General features: G+C 41.1%; 1 protein-coding gene across 7 annotated transcripts in view; it reads left to right on the top strand.

Moving 5' to 3' along the window:
- The first annotated feature begins 628 nt into the window (after positions 1-628).
- Positions 629-11,927, top strand: part of KIF1A (kinesin family member 1A) — a 136,942-nt gene continuing 125,643 nt past the window's right edge. For all 7 annotated transcript variants that reach the window (XM_018567909.1, XM_018567907.1, XM_018567906.1 and 4 more), the window contains exon 1: positions 629-854. The gene's annotated coding sequence lies outside the window, so the exon portion shown is untranslated. The remainder of the gene's footprint in view (positions 855-11,927) is intronic.

Below are 11,927 nucleotides of genomic sequence, written 5' to 3'. Positions count from 1 at the left end.
TCATATGTTATTCTTATCTGTCTACAATGTATATATCTTTAAAGTGTTTGCTTATAGCTTAACCTTTCTCTTTTCTTTTGAAGATGAAATGTGCTAATAATTTTCTCTCTATCTTTTTATATCTATCCAGCCCTCTATCCATCTATCTATGTATCTATCTATCTATCTATCTATCTATCTATCTATCTATCTATCTATCTATCTATCTATCTATCGACCTATTTCTACCTATTTTATTATCTAACAATCTATCTATCTATCTATCTATCTATCTATCTATCTATCTATCTATCTATCTATCTATCTATCTATCTACCTATTTGTTATCTATCTATCTATCTACCTATGTATTATCTATCTATCTATCTACCTATGTATTATCTATCTATCTATCTATCTATCTATCTATCTATCTATCTATCTATCTATCTATCTATCTATCTAATGCTGTCCATTCCTCCATCTATGTACTAGTGATGGTCTAATAGCTGCACTAACGTCACAGCTCCCTCATCAGCACCAGCAGCTCGTCTCCTCCCATACAGTATGTCTCTCTCCCTCCACCTGCTCTTCCTCTCCTCCCCCCTCCTCTCCTCCATCCTCCTCTGTCTCTCTATGTATTCCAGCCTCGGCAGCCTGACCGTCCCTCCTCCCCCACAGCACAGCTCCAGCCAACCAGCATTGACAGGCAGGGCAGGGACCCGGAGGGACAATCAGGAGGCTCAGGACAGCAGCACACACACACATACATTGGGAGCTGTGACACAGCATTCGAGTATTCCCATTAGCTGTCAGCACAGGGACGCCAGCCTTGATGCACCACCGCAAAGAGAAGCAGTGACAAGGAAAGCCAGGTACCGCCCTGCATCCTTCTTCTATCCTTGTACCTTCCATTCTCCACATCCCTATAAGCTCCATAACCCAAGGATGACTAGCAGGCTCCCTTGCATACACCCTTCTCCTTCTGTTATCTCCTTGCCTTGTCATTTGTATATGTGGATCCCATGCATTGGATGACATGTGACCGGTTCCCTTTTGTGCTTTGCCCTTGTAGCTGTTGGCTATGCCTCAATCCCCTCTTATCGCTATGTGCCACCATATTTCCGGTGTCTGTCCTTATTTTTCTCTTCCTTCAATGTCCTCCCTTCCTCCTTCTTTTCCATCTCAGACTCCCTCCCTTCCCTCAATCCCATGGGACATTCCTGCACCAGGTTTTTAACCATTTCTTGGCTGCAAGGGGCCTGAGATGCTCTAGCGGGCATTTGTCGAACTGCTGGTGTCTTTTTTTTTTCCTGTCTGGCCAAGCTGTCAATGGCTAAGTGGTCTTAGGGTGCCTTGCAAATTGGATTGGCATCAGTGTGAGAGATGCAGGTCAACCAGGAATGTGTCTGTCATGTGTGATGGGTGTCAGGTCGGTGAAATATCCCTGGATGATGTACGGAACATTGCATTAAATCATTTTTCAGGTTATACACCCTGATCCATCTAGGCGTCTTCTTCTTAGGGCAGAAATTGTAATGCTGCTGTACAGTTCCTGGTTCAGTATTGTGTAAATATGAGCAATATTTTGTGTCTGTTGTGTTTTTGTTTATGACATACTGTACTGCCTAGATGTCACCCCCCCCCTTCCTTGTTATTTTACTTCATTGCCCACCCGCCATTTTTTGCTGAGCTCAGACTTGTAACAATACATAGTGGCGTCACACCTGGTCAGACATTGTAATGGGGATGGATTTATTCTATGCAAGTTTGGGTGGGGGGAAAGGTGGGGTAATAATGGTCCACAAGGGGCATGACGATGCAAACTCTGCTATTCTGCCCGCCCATTGCGCTTCCATTCCGTTTCTGGCAGCTAATGTGTTTATGAAGCAACGCAGGGAGAGATAACTGGATAGATTGTCTGTGGGGTTCTGGCACAGTGATGATGGCTGGAAGGTTCAGCAGGGAGAGGTGTAATGGATCAAGTGCTAACAAGGAACAAGCTTGTTTTCTGTTTGTAGAGTACTAGTGCAATCACCTGCAATTCTCTGCTCAAAATATATATTGCAAGCCAAGGACGTATCTGAAAATATCATCTCACTATGTAATAAGTGAGCCCGTGAGATAAATACGATTTATATGCTGGAAAATGTCTTTATACAATGCACAGGCCACTCGTAGAAAATAACATAAATGGTCCAGCACATTTTTACCGGATGCTATTTGGGTTGCAAACATCAAATGTGTTGTGTGTATAAAAGCCGAAGGAATGTAGATTTGCTCTCGTTTTTTTCTTCCACCCAATCAGATTCCAGGGTTCATTGTCCAGCCTGCATAGACAACATGACAGCTGGAATCTGACTGGTTGCTGTGAGTTAGTTGCCATGCCCATTCTTTTTATGAAGTCACCCTGTTGCTTTTTATAAGCTTAACATTTTCCATGTGAATTCACCTAAAAAAAGAATTTCCACTCTATAGGTTGTGTTATTGATTAATATAACCTGTACTCCAGTTCTCATATACATTACAGGGGGGTCAGTTCTGCAGTGCCGACTATGTCCACCAGCTCTTGGTTTGCAGTGAAGACCTTGAATCAGATTCTGACATCTATATTATATATGTACCTAATGTTTACCAGAAAAAGACATGGCTTGATTACTACTTTATAAAAGAAATGGATTGGCAGAGCAGGTTGTAAGGGCCTCCTCTGGTTTCCTGTCACTGTATAGCAGAGGTGGGCAACTCCGGCCCTCCAGCTGTTGGGGGACTACAAGTCCCAAAAGGCATTGCAAGACTGACAGTTATAGCCATGATTCTCAGAGGCAGAGAGAGGCATGTTGGGATTTGTACTTAAACCACAGCTGGAGGGCAGGAGTTGCCCACCCCTGCTGTATAGGATACTTACCAGCACATATCTAGAAATATAAATGTACATAGAATTGACTTTACTGATGATAAAACAGGAAAAGTGGGATTGCTATGTCTGGTTTCATGCCTTGATTAAATAAAGAAGTTTTGACTGGATCCGGAAGTGTGTGCAAACCCTTTTTTTCACTATTTATAAGGAATGGCTGGTGAGAGCCTAGGCTGTACACTGGTGTTCCATGAAATGGCTTTGAAAGAAGGAGGTAGAGCACTCTCTGTTTGTCTTGTGAGCTTAACCAATACAAGAGGGCTTCTGATTAGCTTCTATGGCCACTGCACATTGGGGGTAATTTATCAAAACTGGAGCAGACAGAATCTGGAGCAGTGGCCCATAGCAACCAATCAGCTTCTCTAGTTTGTTCAGTGAAGCTTTGAAAATGAAAATGAAAGAAGCTGACTGGTTGCCATTGGCAACTGCACAAGATTTTGCCTGCTGCAGTTTTGATAAATTCCCCTTGATGTGTGTTGCTGTTTGCATTGCTTTATGGAATAAACCTGCCAGAGTGCAGACTGACTGTATTATATACTAAATGCACCTAGTGGTCATTGTGGAGCTTATTCTAGTAAACTTGTGTCACCTACAGGTAATATATACTGAGGTGTTATTTTACACAATATATTACACAATACGTTGTAAGCTACCACCTAATAAATCTATTCTGCCCCTACCGCAGAGTATAGCCCCCAGGATTTTTATATAATTAACAACAACTTGGTATTTAGGTATGACAACCCACTGCCTACCACAGTGGTAATGGCAATGTTTGTTTCTGGCAATATACTTGTTCAGTTAGCCATTGTGGCATTGTGGTTCACTTGGGGATTTGTGGGGGGGGGGGGGGGGGTTAGCCTATTCTCTTAATGCAGATGTTCTTGGTGGGCCTCAGCAGTGCGGTAGTGGTGGTGGTCTTGAATGGTGGTGGGGGATGAGGGTAAAGGCTTGTGTACATATGCCTATTTTTGTTGTTTTCCCTCTATATAAGTCAATGTAAATAAGAGCACAACGTAAAGTGGAATTACAACTTCTTTACAACCAAGGAAGGTGCCATCTTAGCCTCTATTTGGATTGCAGTTGTCATGGTGGTGCGCATGTGATCAGCTATGACACCAGCCATTTGGGGGCTTGAAAGTTCAGTTGAGAGCTAAAATAATCACATTGGCAACCTTAACAGTTGGCATGCCTTACAAGGGGGCTGGGTATATCCCAGGAGCCAAGTCGCCAATGCTCCTTAAGAATGATTGCAGGCACCTAACTTATGAGGTTTTCTCTAGTTGTTGTCAATGGAGCTGGCTCCAGAAAGAAAATCTTGCTGGCTCCTGAATTGGACAGACTATCTCTTGAATTTCATATTCATTTTTCAACCCTTTCCCTAAAATAACTGTTTAGGGAGACGAGAAAATGGTGAGTCTAGATGCTCTGTGGTACACTACATTCACTTGGAGCTCACTCTACATAACTGAGGACAAGGCATTGTTGCCCTAAATTCCTATGAAGAGAACTGTTTGTGATTCAGACATACACCAGGATTGATATTGATGTTCTGAGATCTTCTTTTGTTTTGGTCCACCTTGAAATTTACAAGATATAAAAATACACATTGTTTTTCTCCTGTGGTTTTATTGAAGGTCAGGTGGTAAATGAAGGTGCTTCAACAGGTGAAACGGGATATGGTTTAGATATACAGTATTTGGTTTGTATAAGATGAAATATGCAGAAATCAATGTTGAGGCCTGACTATGCATTCTATGCTTAGAATTGCATTACTGCATTAACAGTATACTGCAGTCACCGATTGCATTGTCCCTTATGTTGCTTTTGTAAATAATCACAAACACTAGGTATGGTTGACAACATAATGGGTTTAGGATCAAAATTTGTGAATGGCCAGGTATATATAAAATTAAATAAGAAAATACTAAAGAGGACAATTGGGTCTCATTCAAAGTCTAGAATAAGAACTTTCTGTACTACATCATAGCAGCCAATCCAGTTCAAAAATTCAGATTCTGGCTAGTATTTAAAAGGGCAAGTCTGAATATGATTGGTGGCTGTGAGCAACACAGGCAGATCTTATGTCAGGCATTTTGATAAATTAAGTCCTGTTTTTTGGTATCCAACAATGACCTTCAATTTTTTACATTTCAGTTGTCAGAATGGAATAATTTGATTGGTTGTTGTGGACAACACAGACAGTTCTTATGTATGAACACATTTTTTGTGTCCATTGTAGCCAATCCTATTCATTTTCACTGTGACACTGTGGCACTGGGAAAAGGACAGTTTGAACCTGGTTAGAAACAACAAGAACACTTATCACATTACTTAAGGACCATACGGTAGTTCAGAGATGATGGTTCTGTAGTGAAGACAAAGCTACAAAATGTGTAATGGTCATTTTACTTACCTAGATCTATTCAGTGAGCTAGGGAAAGGGAAGCCAGGGACATTTGCCAATTAGAAGAGAGTGCACTAGCTAACATCTTGTCCTGAGACCCTTGTCCTAATATTTTAAGCTTTTTAAGTAATTTATCTGAGAACAGGTGACACTAAGCAGAGAAGGCAATCCTCCATGTCTCATCCCTAACTAGGTTTACTTATATTACTAAAGCAGTCAAAGCTGGGTCTATATGAGATGGTGTTGCCCACCTCCATGCCTCCAAGGTCATGAATAAAATGGCAGCACTCAAATCTGGGGGTGTAGTATATTAATTAAAAAGGATTTCACTCTTATTCTGGAACCAAAGGCAGAGCTAAAGTAATATCTCCATTATGTATTTTGTAGTCTTGATTTATTGGAAGATATAGTGATCCTTTCAGGGAGGAGAGGGGAGATGTGATATGATAAAATAGAGTGTCCTGTACTCATTAGGCCAATAGCAGTTTTACCTTTCTAGAAAAGCTAAGAAGGAATGTGTTTGTATATGTCTGATGCCCCAGGCAAAGAGCACTAGAAATGTCTAGCAGGCCTAATTTGTAGCCAAGTCAACTCCCTGAAAATATACATTAGATATATTTACTAAGTAACACAAATTAGTGGAACTATCTTATTCAATTGCCTCTCTGGAATCTGCAAATGTATAATAAGGTTGCCAAATAAGGCTGGGCAAAGCAATGGGTTCACTCAACTGCTGCCCTCCAGCAGCTTATATTCAATTTCCCTTTGCCCCAATGCCAATTAATTTACATGCAGCAGGGAGCAAAGATCTGTACCTGGTACTTTTGGGTATGGAAATTTACTCATTCATTGTCTTTTCATGGGAAGTGGAGCACACACAGGATTTTCTCTGTTCACTACTTTTGACAAAATAATGCAGTGGGGGAGCAAAGAGGAAGTACATACTGTACGTGCAGCTGGATAGGACAGCAAACAAGCGAACCTGTGCTTTGCATTGTTGTTGCAAAGCACACATTTGCTGTTTGGGTAGGTCCATAATTACCAGAATTGGGAGGTAAGTTAGTGGATATCTATGGGAGGTTGAATGGGACTGGACAAAAAACATCTTATTGTCTAGAGATGAGTAGATTCCACAACTGGGGTAATGCAGCACCCGACATACGGTAGATATAACTTTAGTTGCTTAAACAAACACCTATCAAGAAAATATTTTTGGTTGTCATTGTTGACCTCCTTCGGAAAATACTGGTTGCCGGGCCACCATGCCATTCTACTAGATTCCACGGTCACCCACTCATGGCAATTATGTCACCAGTGAAGCCAGAGTTCTTCATCTGCTTGCTTATTCTGGGTCAGTGACTCGGAAAGTATTGAAAATAGAAGATTAACATGACAGCCAGTTAGCTAAGATTTCAGAAGAAAGACAGCTGTGATTGTCCGTGTATTTTTTTCAAACCAGGAATCCTTTGATGTTTACTGTCAGTATTTTATTAACGTGTATGTAAAGCCCAATTTTGATAGTTGTGGATAGAGTAGGGAATGGTTAAAGTGACACTAAACTCAGGAATTCACAGAATTCAGAAATGATTTGAGGATCTACAGCTGAGTGATACACAAATAAGATACATTTTTGTTGATAGTTAAGGTACTTAAATGTATTTTTAAGATTTAATTCCTCTAACTATGAGGTGAGTGGAAATCACTCATCTCATAGTTCTCCTTTAAGATTCCTGTCATTTTTTTTTTCTCACATTGTCCCATTGGGGGATTTTCCTTTACTTCCTCTCAAAGAGACACTGTAAGAAAGTAAGATGAGAACTCTCCGAAGCGAGGGGCATAACCACTCCTAGACAGCTGTCACAAATATAGATGTGCCCATTGGAAGAGTTCCCGTCACTTCCGGTTCCTGTGAAAATTTAAAAAAATTGGGATTTAAGATCACTTTCTATACTGAACCAACAGTGGTGTACACCAGGATCAACAGTGAGCATAAATATCATGCAGACAGCAATAAGCAAACAGAAGTTTTGATCCTTCCACATTCTATCCAAAACTAAAAAGAACGTTTGTGCTTTAAAGATTCAAGCGATATTAAAGACAAAGGGATTTTAAGCTATTTCAGATACTGATGAAATCACTTACAATGGATGCTGCTCCTTGATGTTTAAAAGTTTTAGTTTTCTGCAGAATGAGCTGGTTCCCTGAGTACTGGTCCTGATATCCTGTTTTAGAGTGACTCCTTTCTCAAGCAGAGTGCTATACAGCCACCCTTGTGTGTGCTAGTAAGCTATGTGTGTCTTTACAAACACACAGACACAGAAAATCAAGCTACTTCCCTCTCCCCTGGCCCCCTCCCTTCTCCAAGCCAGTAGATCAGTGGCTCGTGCAGCATCAGAGGGCTGGTGCAATAGCTAGTTTGCTATTGGCTTTTGCAAAGTGAAATAGCCAATAGGAATCTAGCTATGCATTCCTATGGTGGGTTTTCTTTTTCTGACTTACGGTGGCCCCCGATTTAAAAAAATAAAAAACAGCAGAGAAAGGTCCCGACCTTTCCGGGAGAAAGTGTTTCTTTCCCGGCGGCCGAGAGCCACTAGGCGACCCCTGGCAAATCGTCATTCGACCCCCGAGGGGGTCCCGACCCACAGGTTGAGAACCACTGTAGTAGATGAACAGTTGCTGGAGTCTGCACTGTCCTTTGTACTGGACAGGAAGTTCAGGGAAGCTGAGCTGAAAGACTTGGAAGCAGCTGTTCAGAAAGATAATACCCAAAAGTGTTGGGGCAAAAATGTAAAGCAATGCTTTGCTGAGCAATGTATATTTGTTTGTTCTGGATTTATTATTGAAAAAAGTTTGAGAGTTTAATGCTACTTTAAATTAGGACTGGATGGACCCTCAGAGCAAGGGACCAGTGTGCTTGAAAGATTTAATTATAGACCTTAAAGGGTATCTCTGGTCAAAAAGTAAAAATAAATACTGTATGCACTTCTATACTGAATTTCCATAAGTTCTATCCCACTCCTAATTACCATATTCATCTAGAAGTTTGTAAACGTACTTATAAGATGTACTTCTTCAATGCGCTGACACAATTTCACTCTCACAGAGCCTTCTAATCTACAACAGGATTGGATATGCTGTGACTTTAGAACGTCTTTAATAAATTAGTAATTGAAAGAACAGGTTTACTGGTTCCTAAGGAACTATTTCTTTTAAAATCAACATTCATTTGTCCAGCTCTGGCTAAACTGAAACATTAAAAATAGTTATACTACAGCTGGCTATACGCGGCTCAAATTCCCACCAATATTTGCAGAATCACATGAAATTTGAGCCTTGGGTGACCATGTTGGTACCACCAAGCTCCACAATATTTCTATTTCAAATTTAAAGGAGCCAAGTGGGTAATTGTTACCTGAACAGTAACTGCAGCCAGTTTACATATAGTCACTGTTCGGGTGGCAGCACCCTACCCAGCAGGTGGAGATTCTTCCATCTTAGTCGTTTAGCATTGATAGGGGAATCAATTGATTTGTCTCGTTCAACCCTCAGGGCTGAATGGGAGAAATCTAGCTGTGTGTGGCTTGCTGAAAGCTGAGCCTGCCAAGAAGGCCATTGTTTAAATGAACAATGACTGGCATTTTTAGCCACGTGCTGCAGTCTTGTTCAGACCACCCTCTTCCATTGATGCTTTGAATCCTTAGCTGCAACATTTAGTTCCAGGGAGGGAGAAAAAGAGGTCATATAGGTTCAGAATACAGTTATGGTAAATGAAGGCTCATGTTCATTTTAAACACTAAGACATCAATTGGTGATTTCTATATTAGAAAAGTACAAAAACTAAAGTGCATGTCAGCAAGAAGGATCTGCTAGGATTGAATAAAATCTTCTTGTCCTGTATAGGCTTGGGTTCTTTGCCATTAGAGAGTCTTCATTTATAATGTATTACTAATGCATGCATCATCATAGGCTTCTAATGCCTGAGCCAATTATGGGAAACTGAACAAGTTTTTCTGTTAATATATTTAAAGTGTATCTCTAGCTAATTTTATTTTTGCAGTTTTGGATGGCATGGAATGGCTAGAATCAGCTTTCTTTTTGTTGTTTGTGTCCCCATATCAGATTTTCCTGCTCTTCCTGTCTGGTGACAACCTTGTCTCTGGGACTGGAACCAAAGGCAGAGCTAAAGTAATATCTCTATTATGTATTTTGTAGTCTTGATGTATTGGAAGATATAGTATTGGAAGATATAGTGATCCAGAGTGTTACAGAGTTTCTAATACTTCTGCACTCTATCCAAAACTGTTGGCTACCCTTTAAGCCTTTCCAATAGATTCCAATGGCACCGCCTGTGCTTTATGCTTTATAGAAAAAAGTAATCTCAGGGAGGTGCCCTTCTCATCATTTCAGGGAGATACCCTCTGCCCCCCCGAAGAGCACACCCCCCCCTAAAATGATGGCAGATAGCAAAGAAGCTAATGCTTCCCGTGCTATCTGCTGTGTTTTTTTTTTTTTTTAGTTTTCTGACAGCTGCTACCGTCAGAATAAAAAAAAAAACCCAGCATAGGAATGAATAGCTAGATTGCTATTGGCTGTTTCAATTTGCAATAGCCAATAGCAAGCTGGTTATTGCCCCCGTCCTCTGCTGCTGTCAATCAGCAGAAGAGGACCTGATGGAGAACTTCAGGTCCACCTGTGCTGATTGACAGCAGCAGTGGGCGGGTGCAATAGCTAGTCTGCTATTGGCTATTGCAAATTGAAATATTCATTCCTATGCTGTTTTTTTTTCTTCTTTCTTTCTCTGACTGACAGTGGCTGGATGTCCCGATGTCAGAAAAAATTAAAAAAAACAGAGAGCAGGGAAAGGTTTACTCTGCTAGATAGAGCAGAGTGAACCTTTCCAGGAGAAAATGTTTCTCTCCCAGGCGGCCGGGACCGGCTATCTAATAGCGGGAGACTCCTGGAACGTCCGGGAGAGTTGGGATCCCTTTTAAATGGTCCTTTGTTGACTTGTACAAATTATAAAAGCAATTATAATTTGTAGCTCATAAGTGCAGTAAAAACCTGTTGATCCTGCCTGGCTTGTACAAAACCTATAACATATTTACTAAATTGTTGGTATCAATCCTACAAGTGTGATTGCCAGTGCACCCTAAAATTACTCTTGGAGTCTTTGTTTGATCTCTCTCAGTGGTAAAGTATGTACATCGAATCATACAAAACAACCTGATGACCCTTATGTTTGTCTTTTTTACAATCTTTTTTTTTTTTATAGTGTTTATATTTTGCATGTTACCAGTCCACTGTGGTAGACTTCATACGTGGCAGCTGGAAACATTTTAAAATAATGAATGTTTAGTGAATAAAATAGATACTTAAAGAGGAAATTTTCACAAAACATTTACTTTTAAGGCATGCCAACTTTCAAGGTTGCCAGTGTGCTTATTTCAGCTCTCAACCAAACTTTCAAGCCCACAAATGGCTGGTGTCATAGCTGATTACATGTGCAGCATCATGGCAACTGCAATCCAAATAGAGGCTAAGATGTCACCTTCCTTGGCTGTAAAGGATAGGAAGTTGTAGTTCCACTTTAAAAAATTTACACTTCTAATAACATTCCTCTCAAATGTCTTCTCTTTGGAGGATCAGTCCCATGACCAAAGGAAAGAGCTCTCCCAACAGGCTGACAATGCTGCTGATAATTGCGAGGATGTGGCTTAGCGTTGTCAGCCTGCAACAGGAAGTGCTGTTACTGGCAGGATTTCCAGGTTCTGTGCAACAGATTCACAAAATAACAATTTGCTTAAAAAAACTTTATATAGTGAGGAATGATACTACACATACTGGGAAATAGATTTGAGGTTTACGTACACTTTAACTGATGAACTTGAAATATTACACAAAACCTTTCCACCCAACCTTTGCATTTGTTATATTCAGAAAAGGTAATGATAAAAGCACCAGTGGGTTGGATTGACCATATCTGCACATTATGCCCTGCATGATATTGAAAAAGTATGTGTTTTCGCCTAAATATGTTGTGCTTAATGTGGAACGACACCCTATCCTATCCTTTACAGCCAAGGAAGGTGCCATCTTAGCCTCTATTTGGATTGCAGTTACTATGGAGCTGCACGTATGATACCAGCCCTGTGAGGGCTTTAAAGTTCAGTTGAGAGCTGAAATAGGCACATTGGCGACATTGAAAGTGGCATACCTTAAAGGGGTTCTAAACCCTCCGTTTTTTTTGCCTATATCTACTGCTAGCGAGCAGTAGATATAGGCAAGAAGTTTAAAAAAAAAAAAACTTACCTCGTTATCGCTGCGAGCTCTCGCGCCGAGAATCAGGAACTGCTCGTACGGCCGCAAAGGATCTTGGGGCGGGCGCATGCGCAGTTCGGATTCTCGGCCGGGAGACGAGCAGAGACACAAGGTAAGTCTATGGACGCGTGCACCCGCATGCACACACCGCTGGATCGGAGGGACAGAGCAGTCAGAGCTGGATTGGAGGGACAGAGCAGTCAGAGCTGGATCGGAGAGCCGCCGCACCGCTGGAGGGACAGATGAAAACATCAGGAAAGAAGAGGAAGATCGGAATAAGAGACATCATTTAAGGTAAGTGCTAACATT

The sequence above is a fragment of the Nanorana parkeri genome, unplaced genomic scaffold, assembly GCF_000935625.1.
Source record: "Nanorana parkeri isolate BGI_ZX_2015 unplaced genomic scaffold, ASM93562v1 scaffold1114, whole genome shotgun sequence".
Taxonomy (NCBI): domain Eukaryota; kingdom Metazoa; phylum Chordata; class Amphibia; order Anura; family Dicroglossidae; genus Nanorana; species Nanorana parkeri.
The sequence above is the reverse complement of the archived record's forward strand: the minus strand, read 5'-3'. Positions and strand labels throughout refer to the sequence as shown.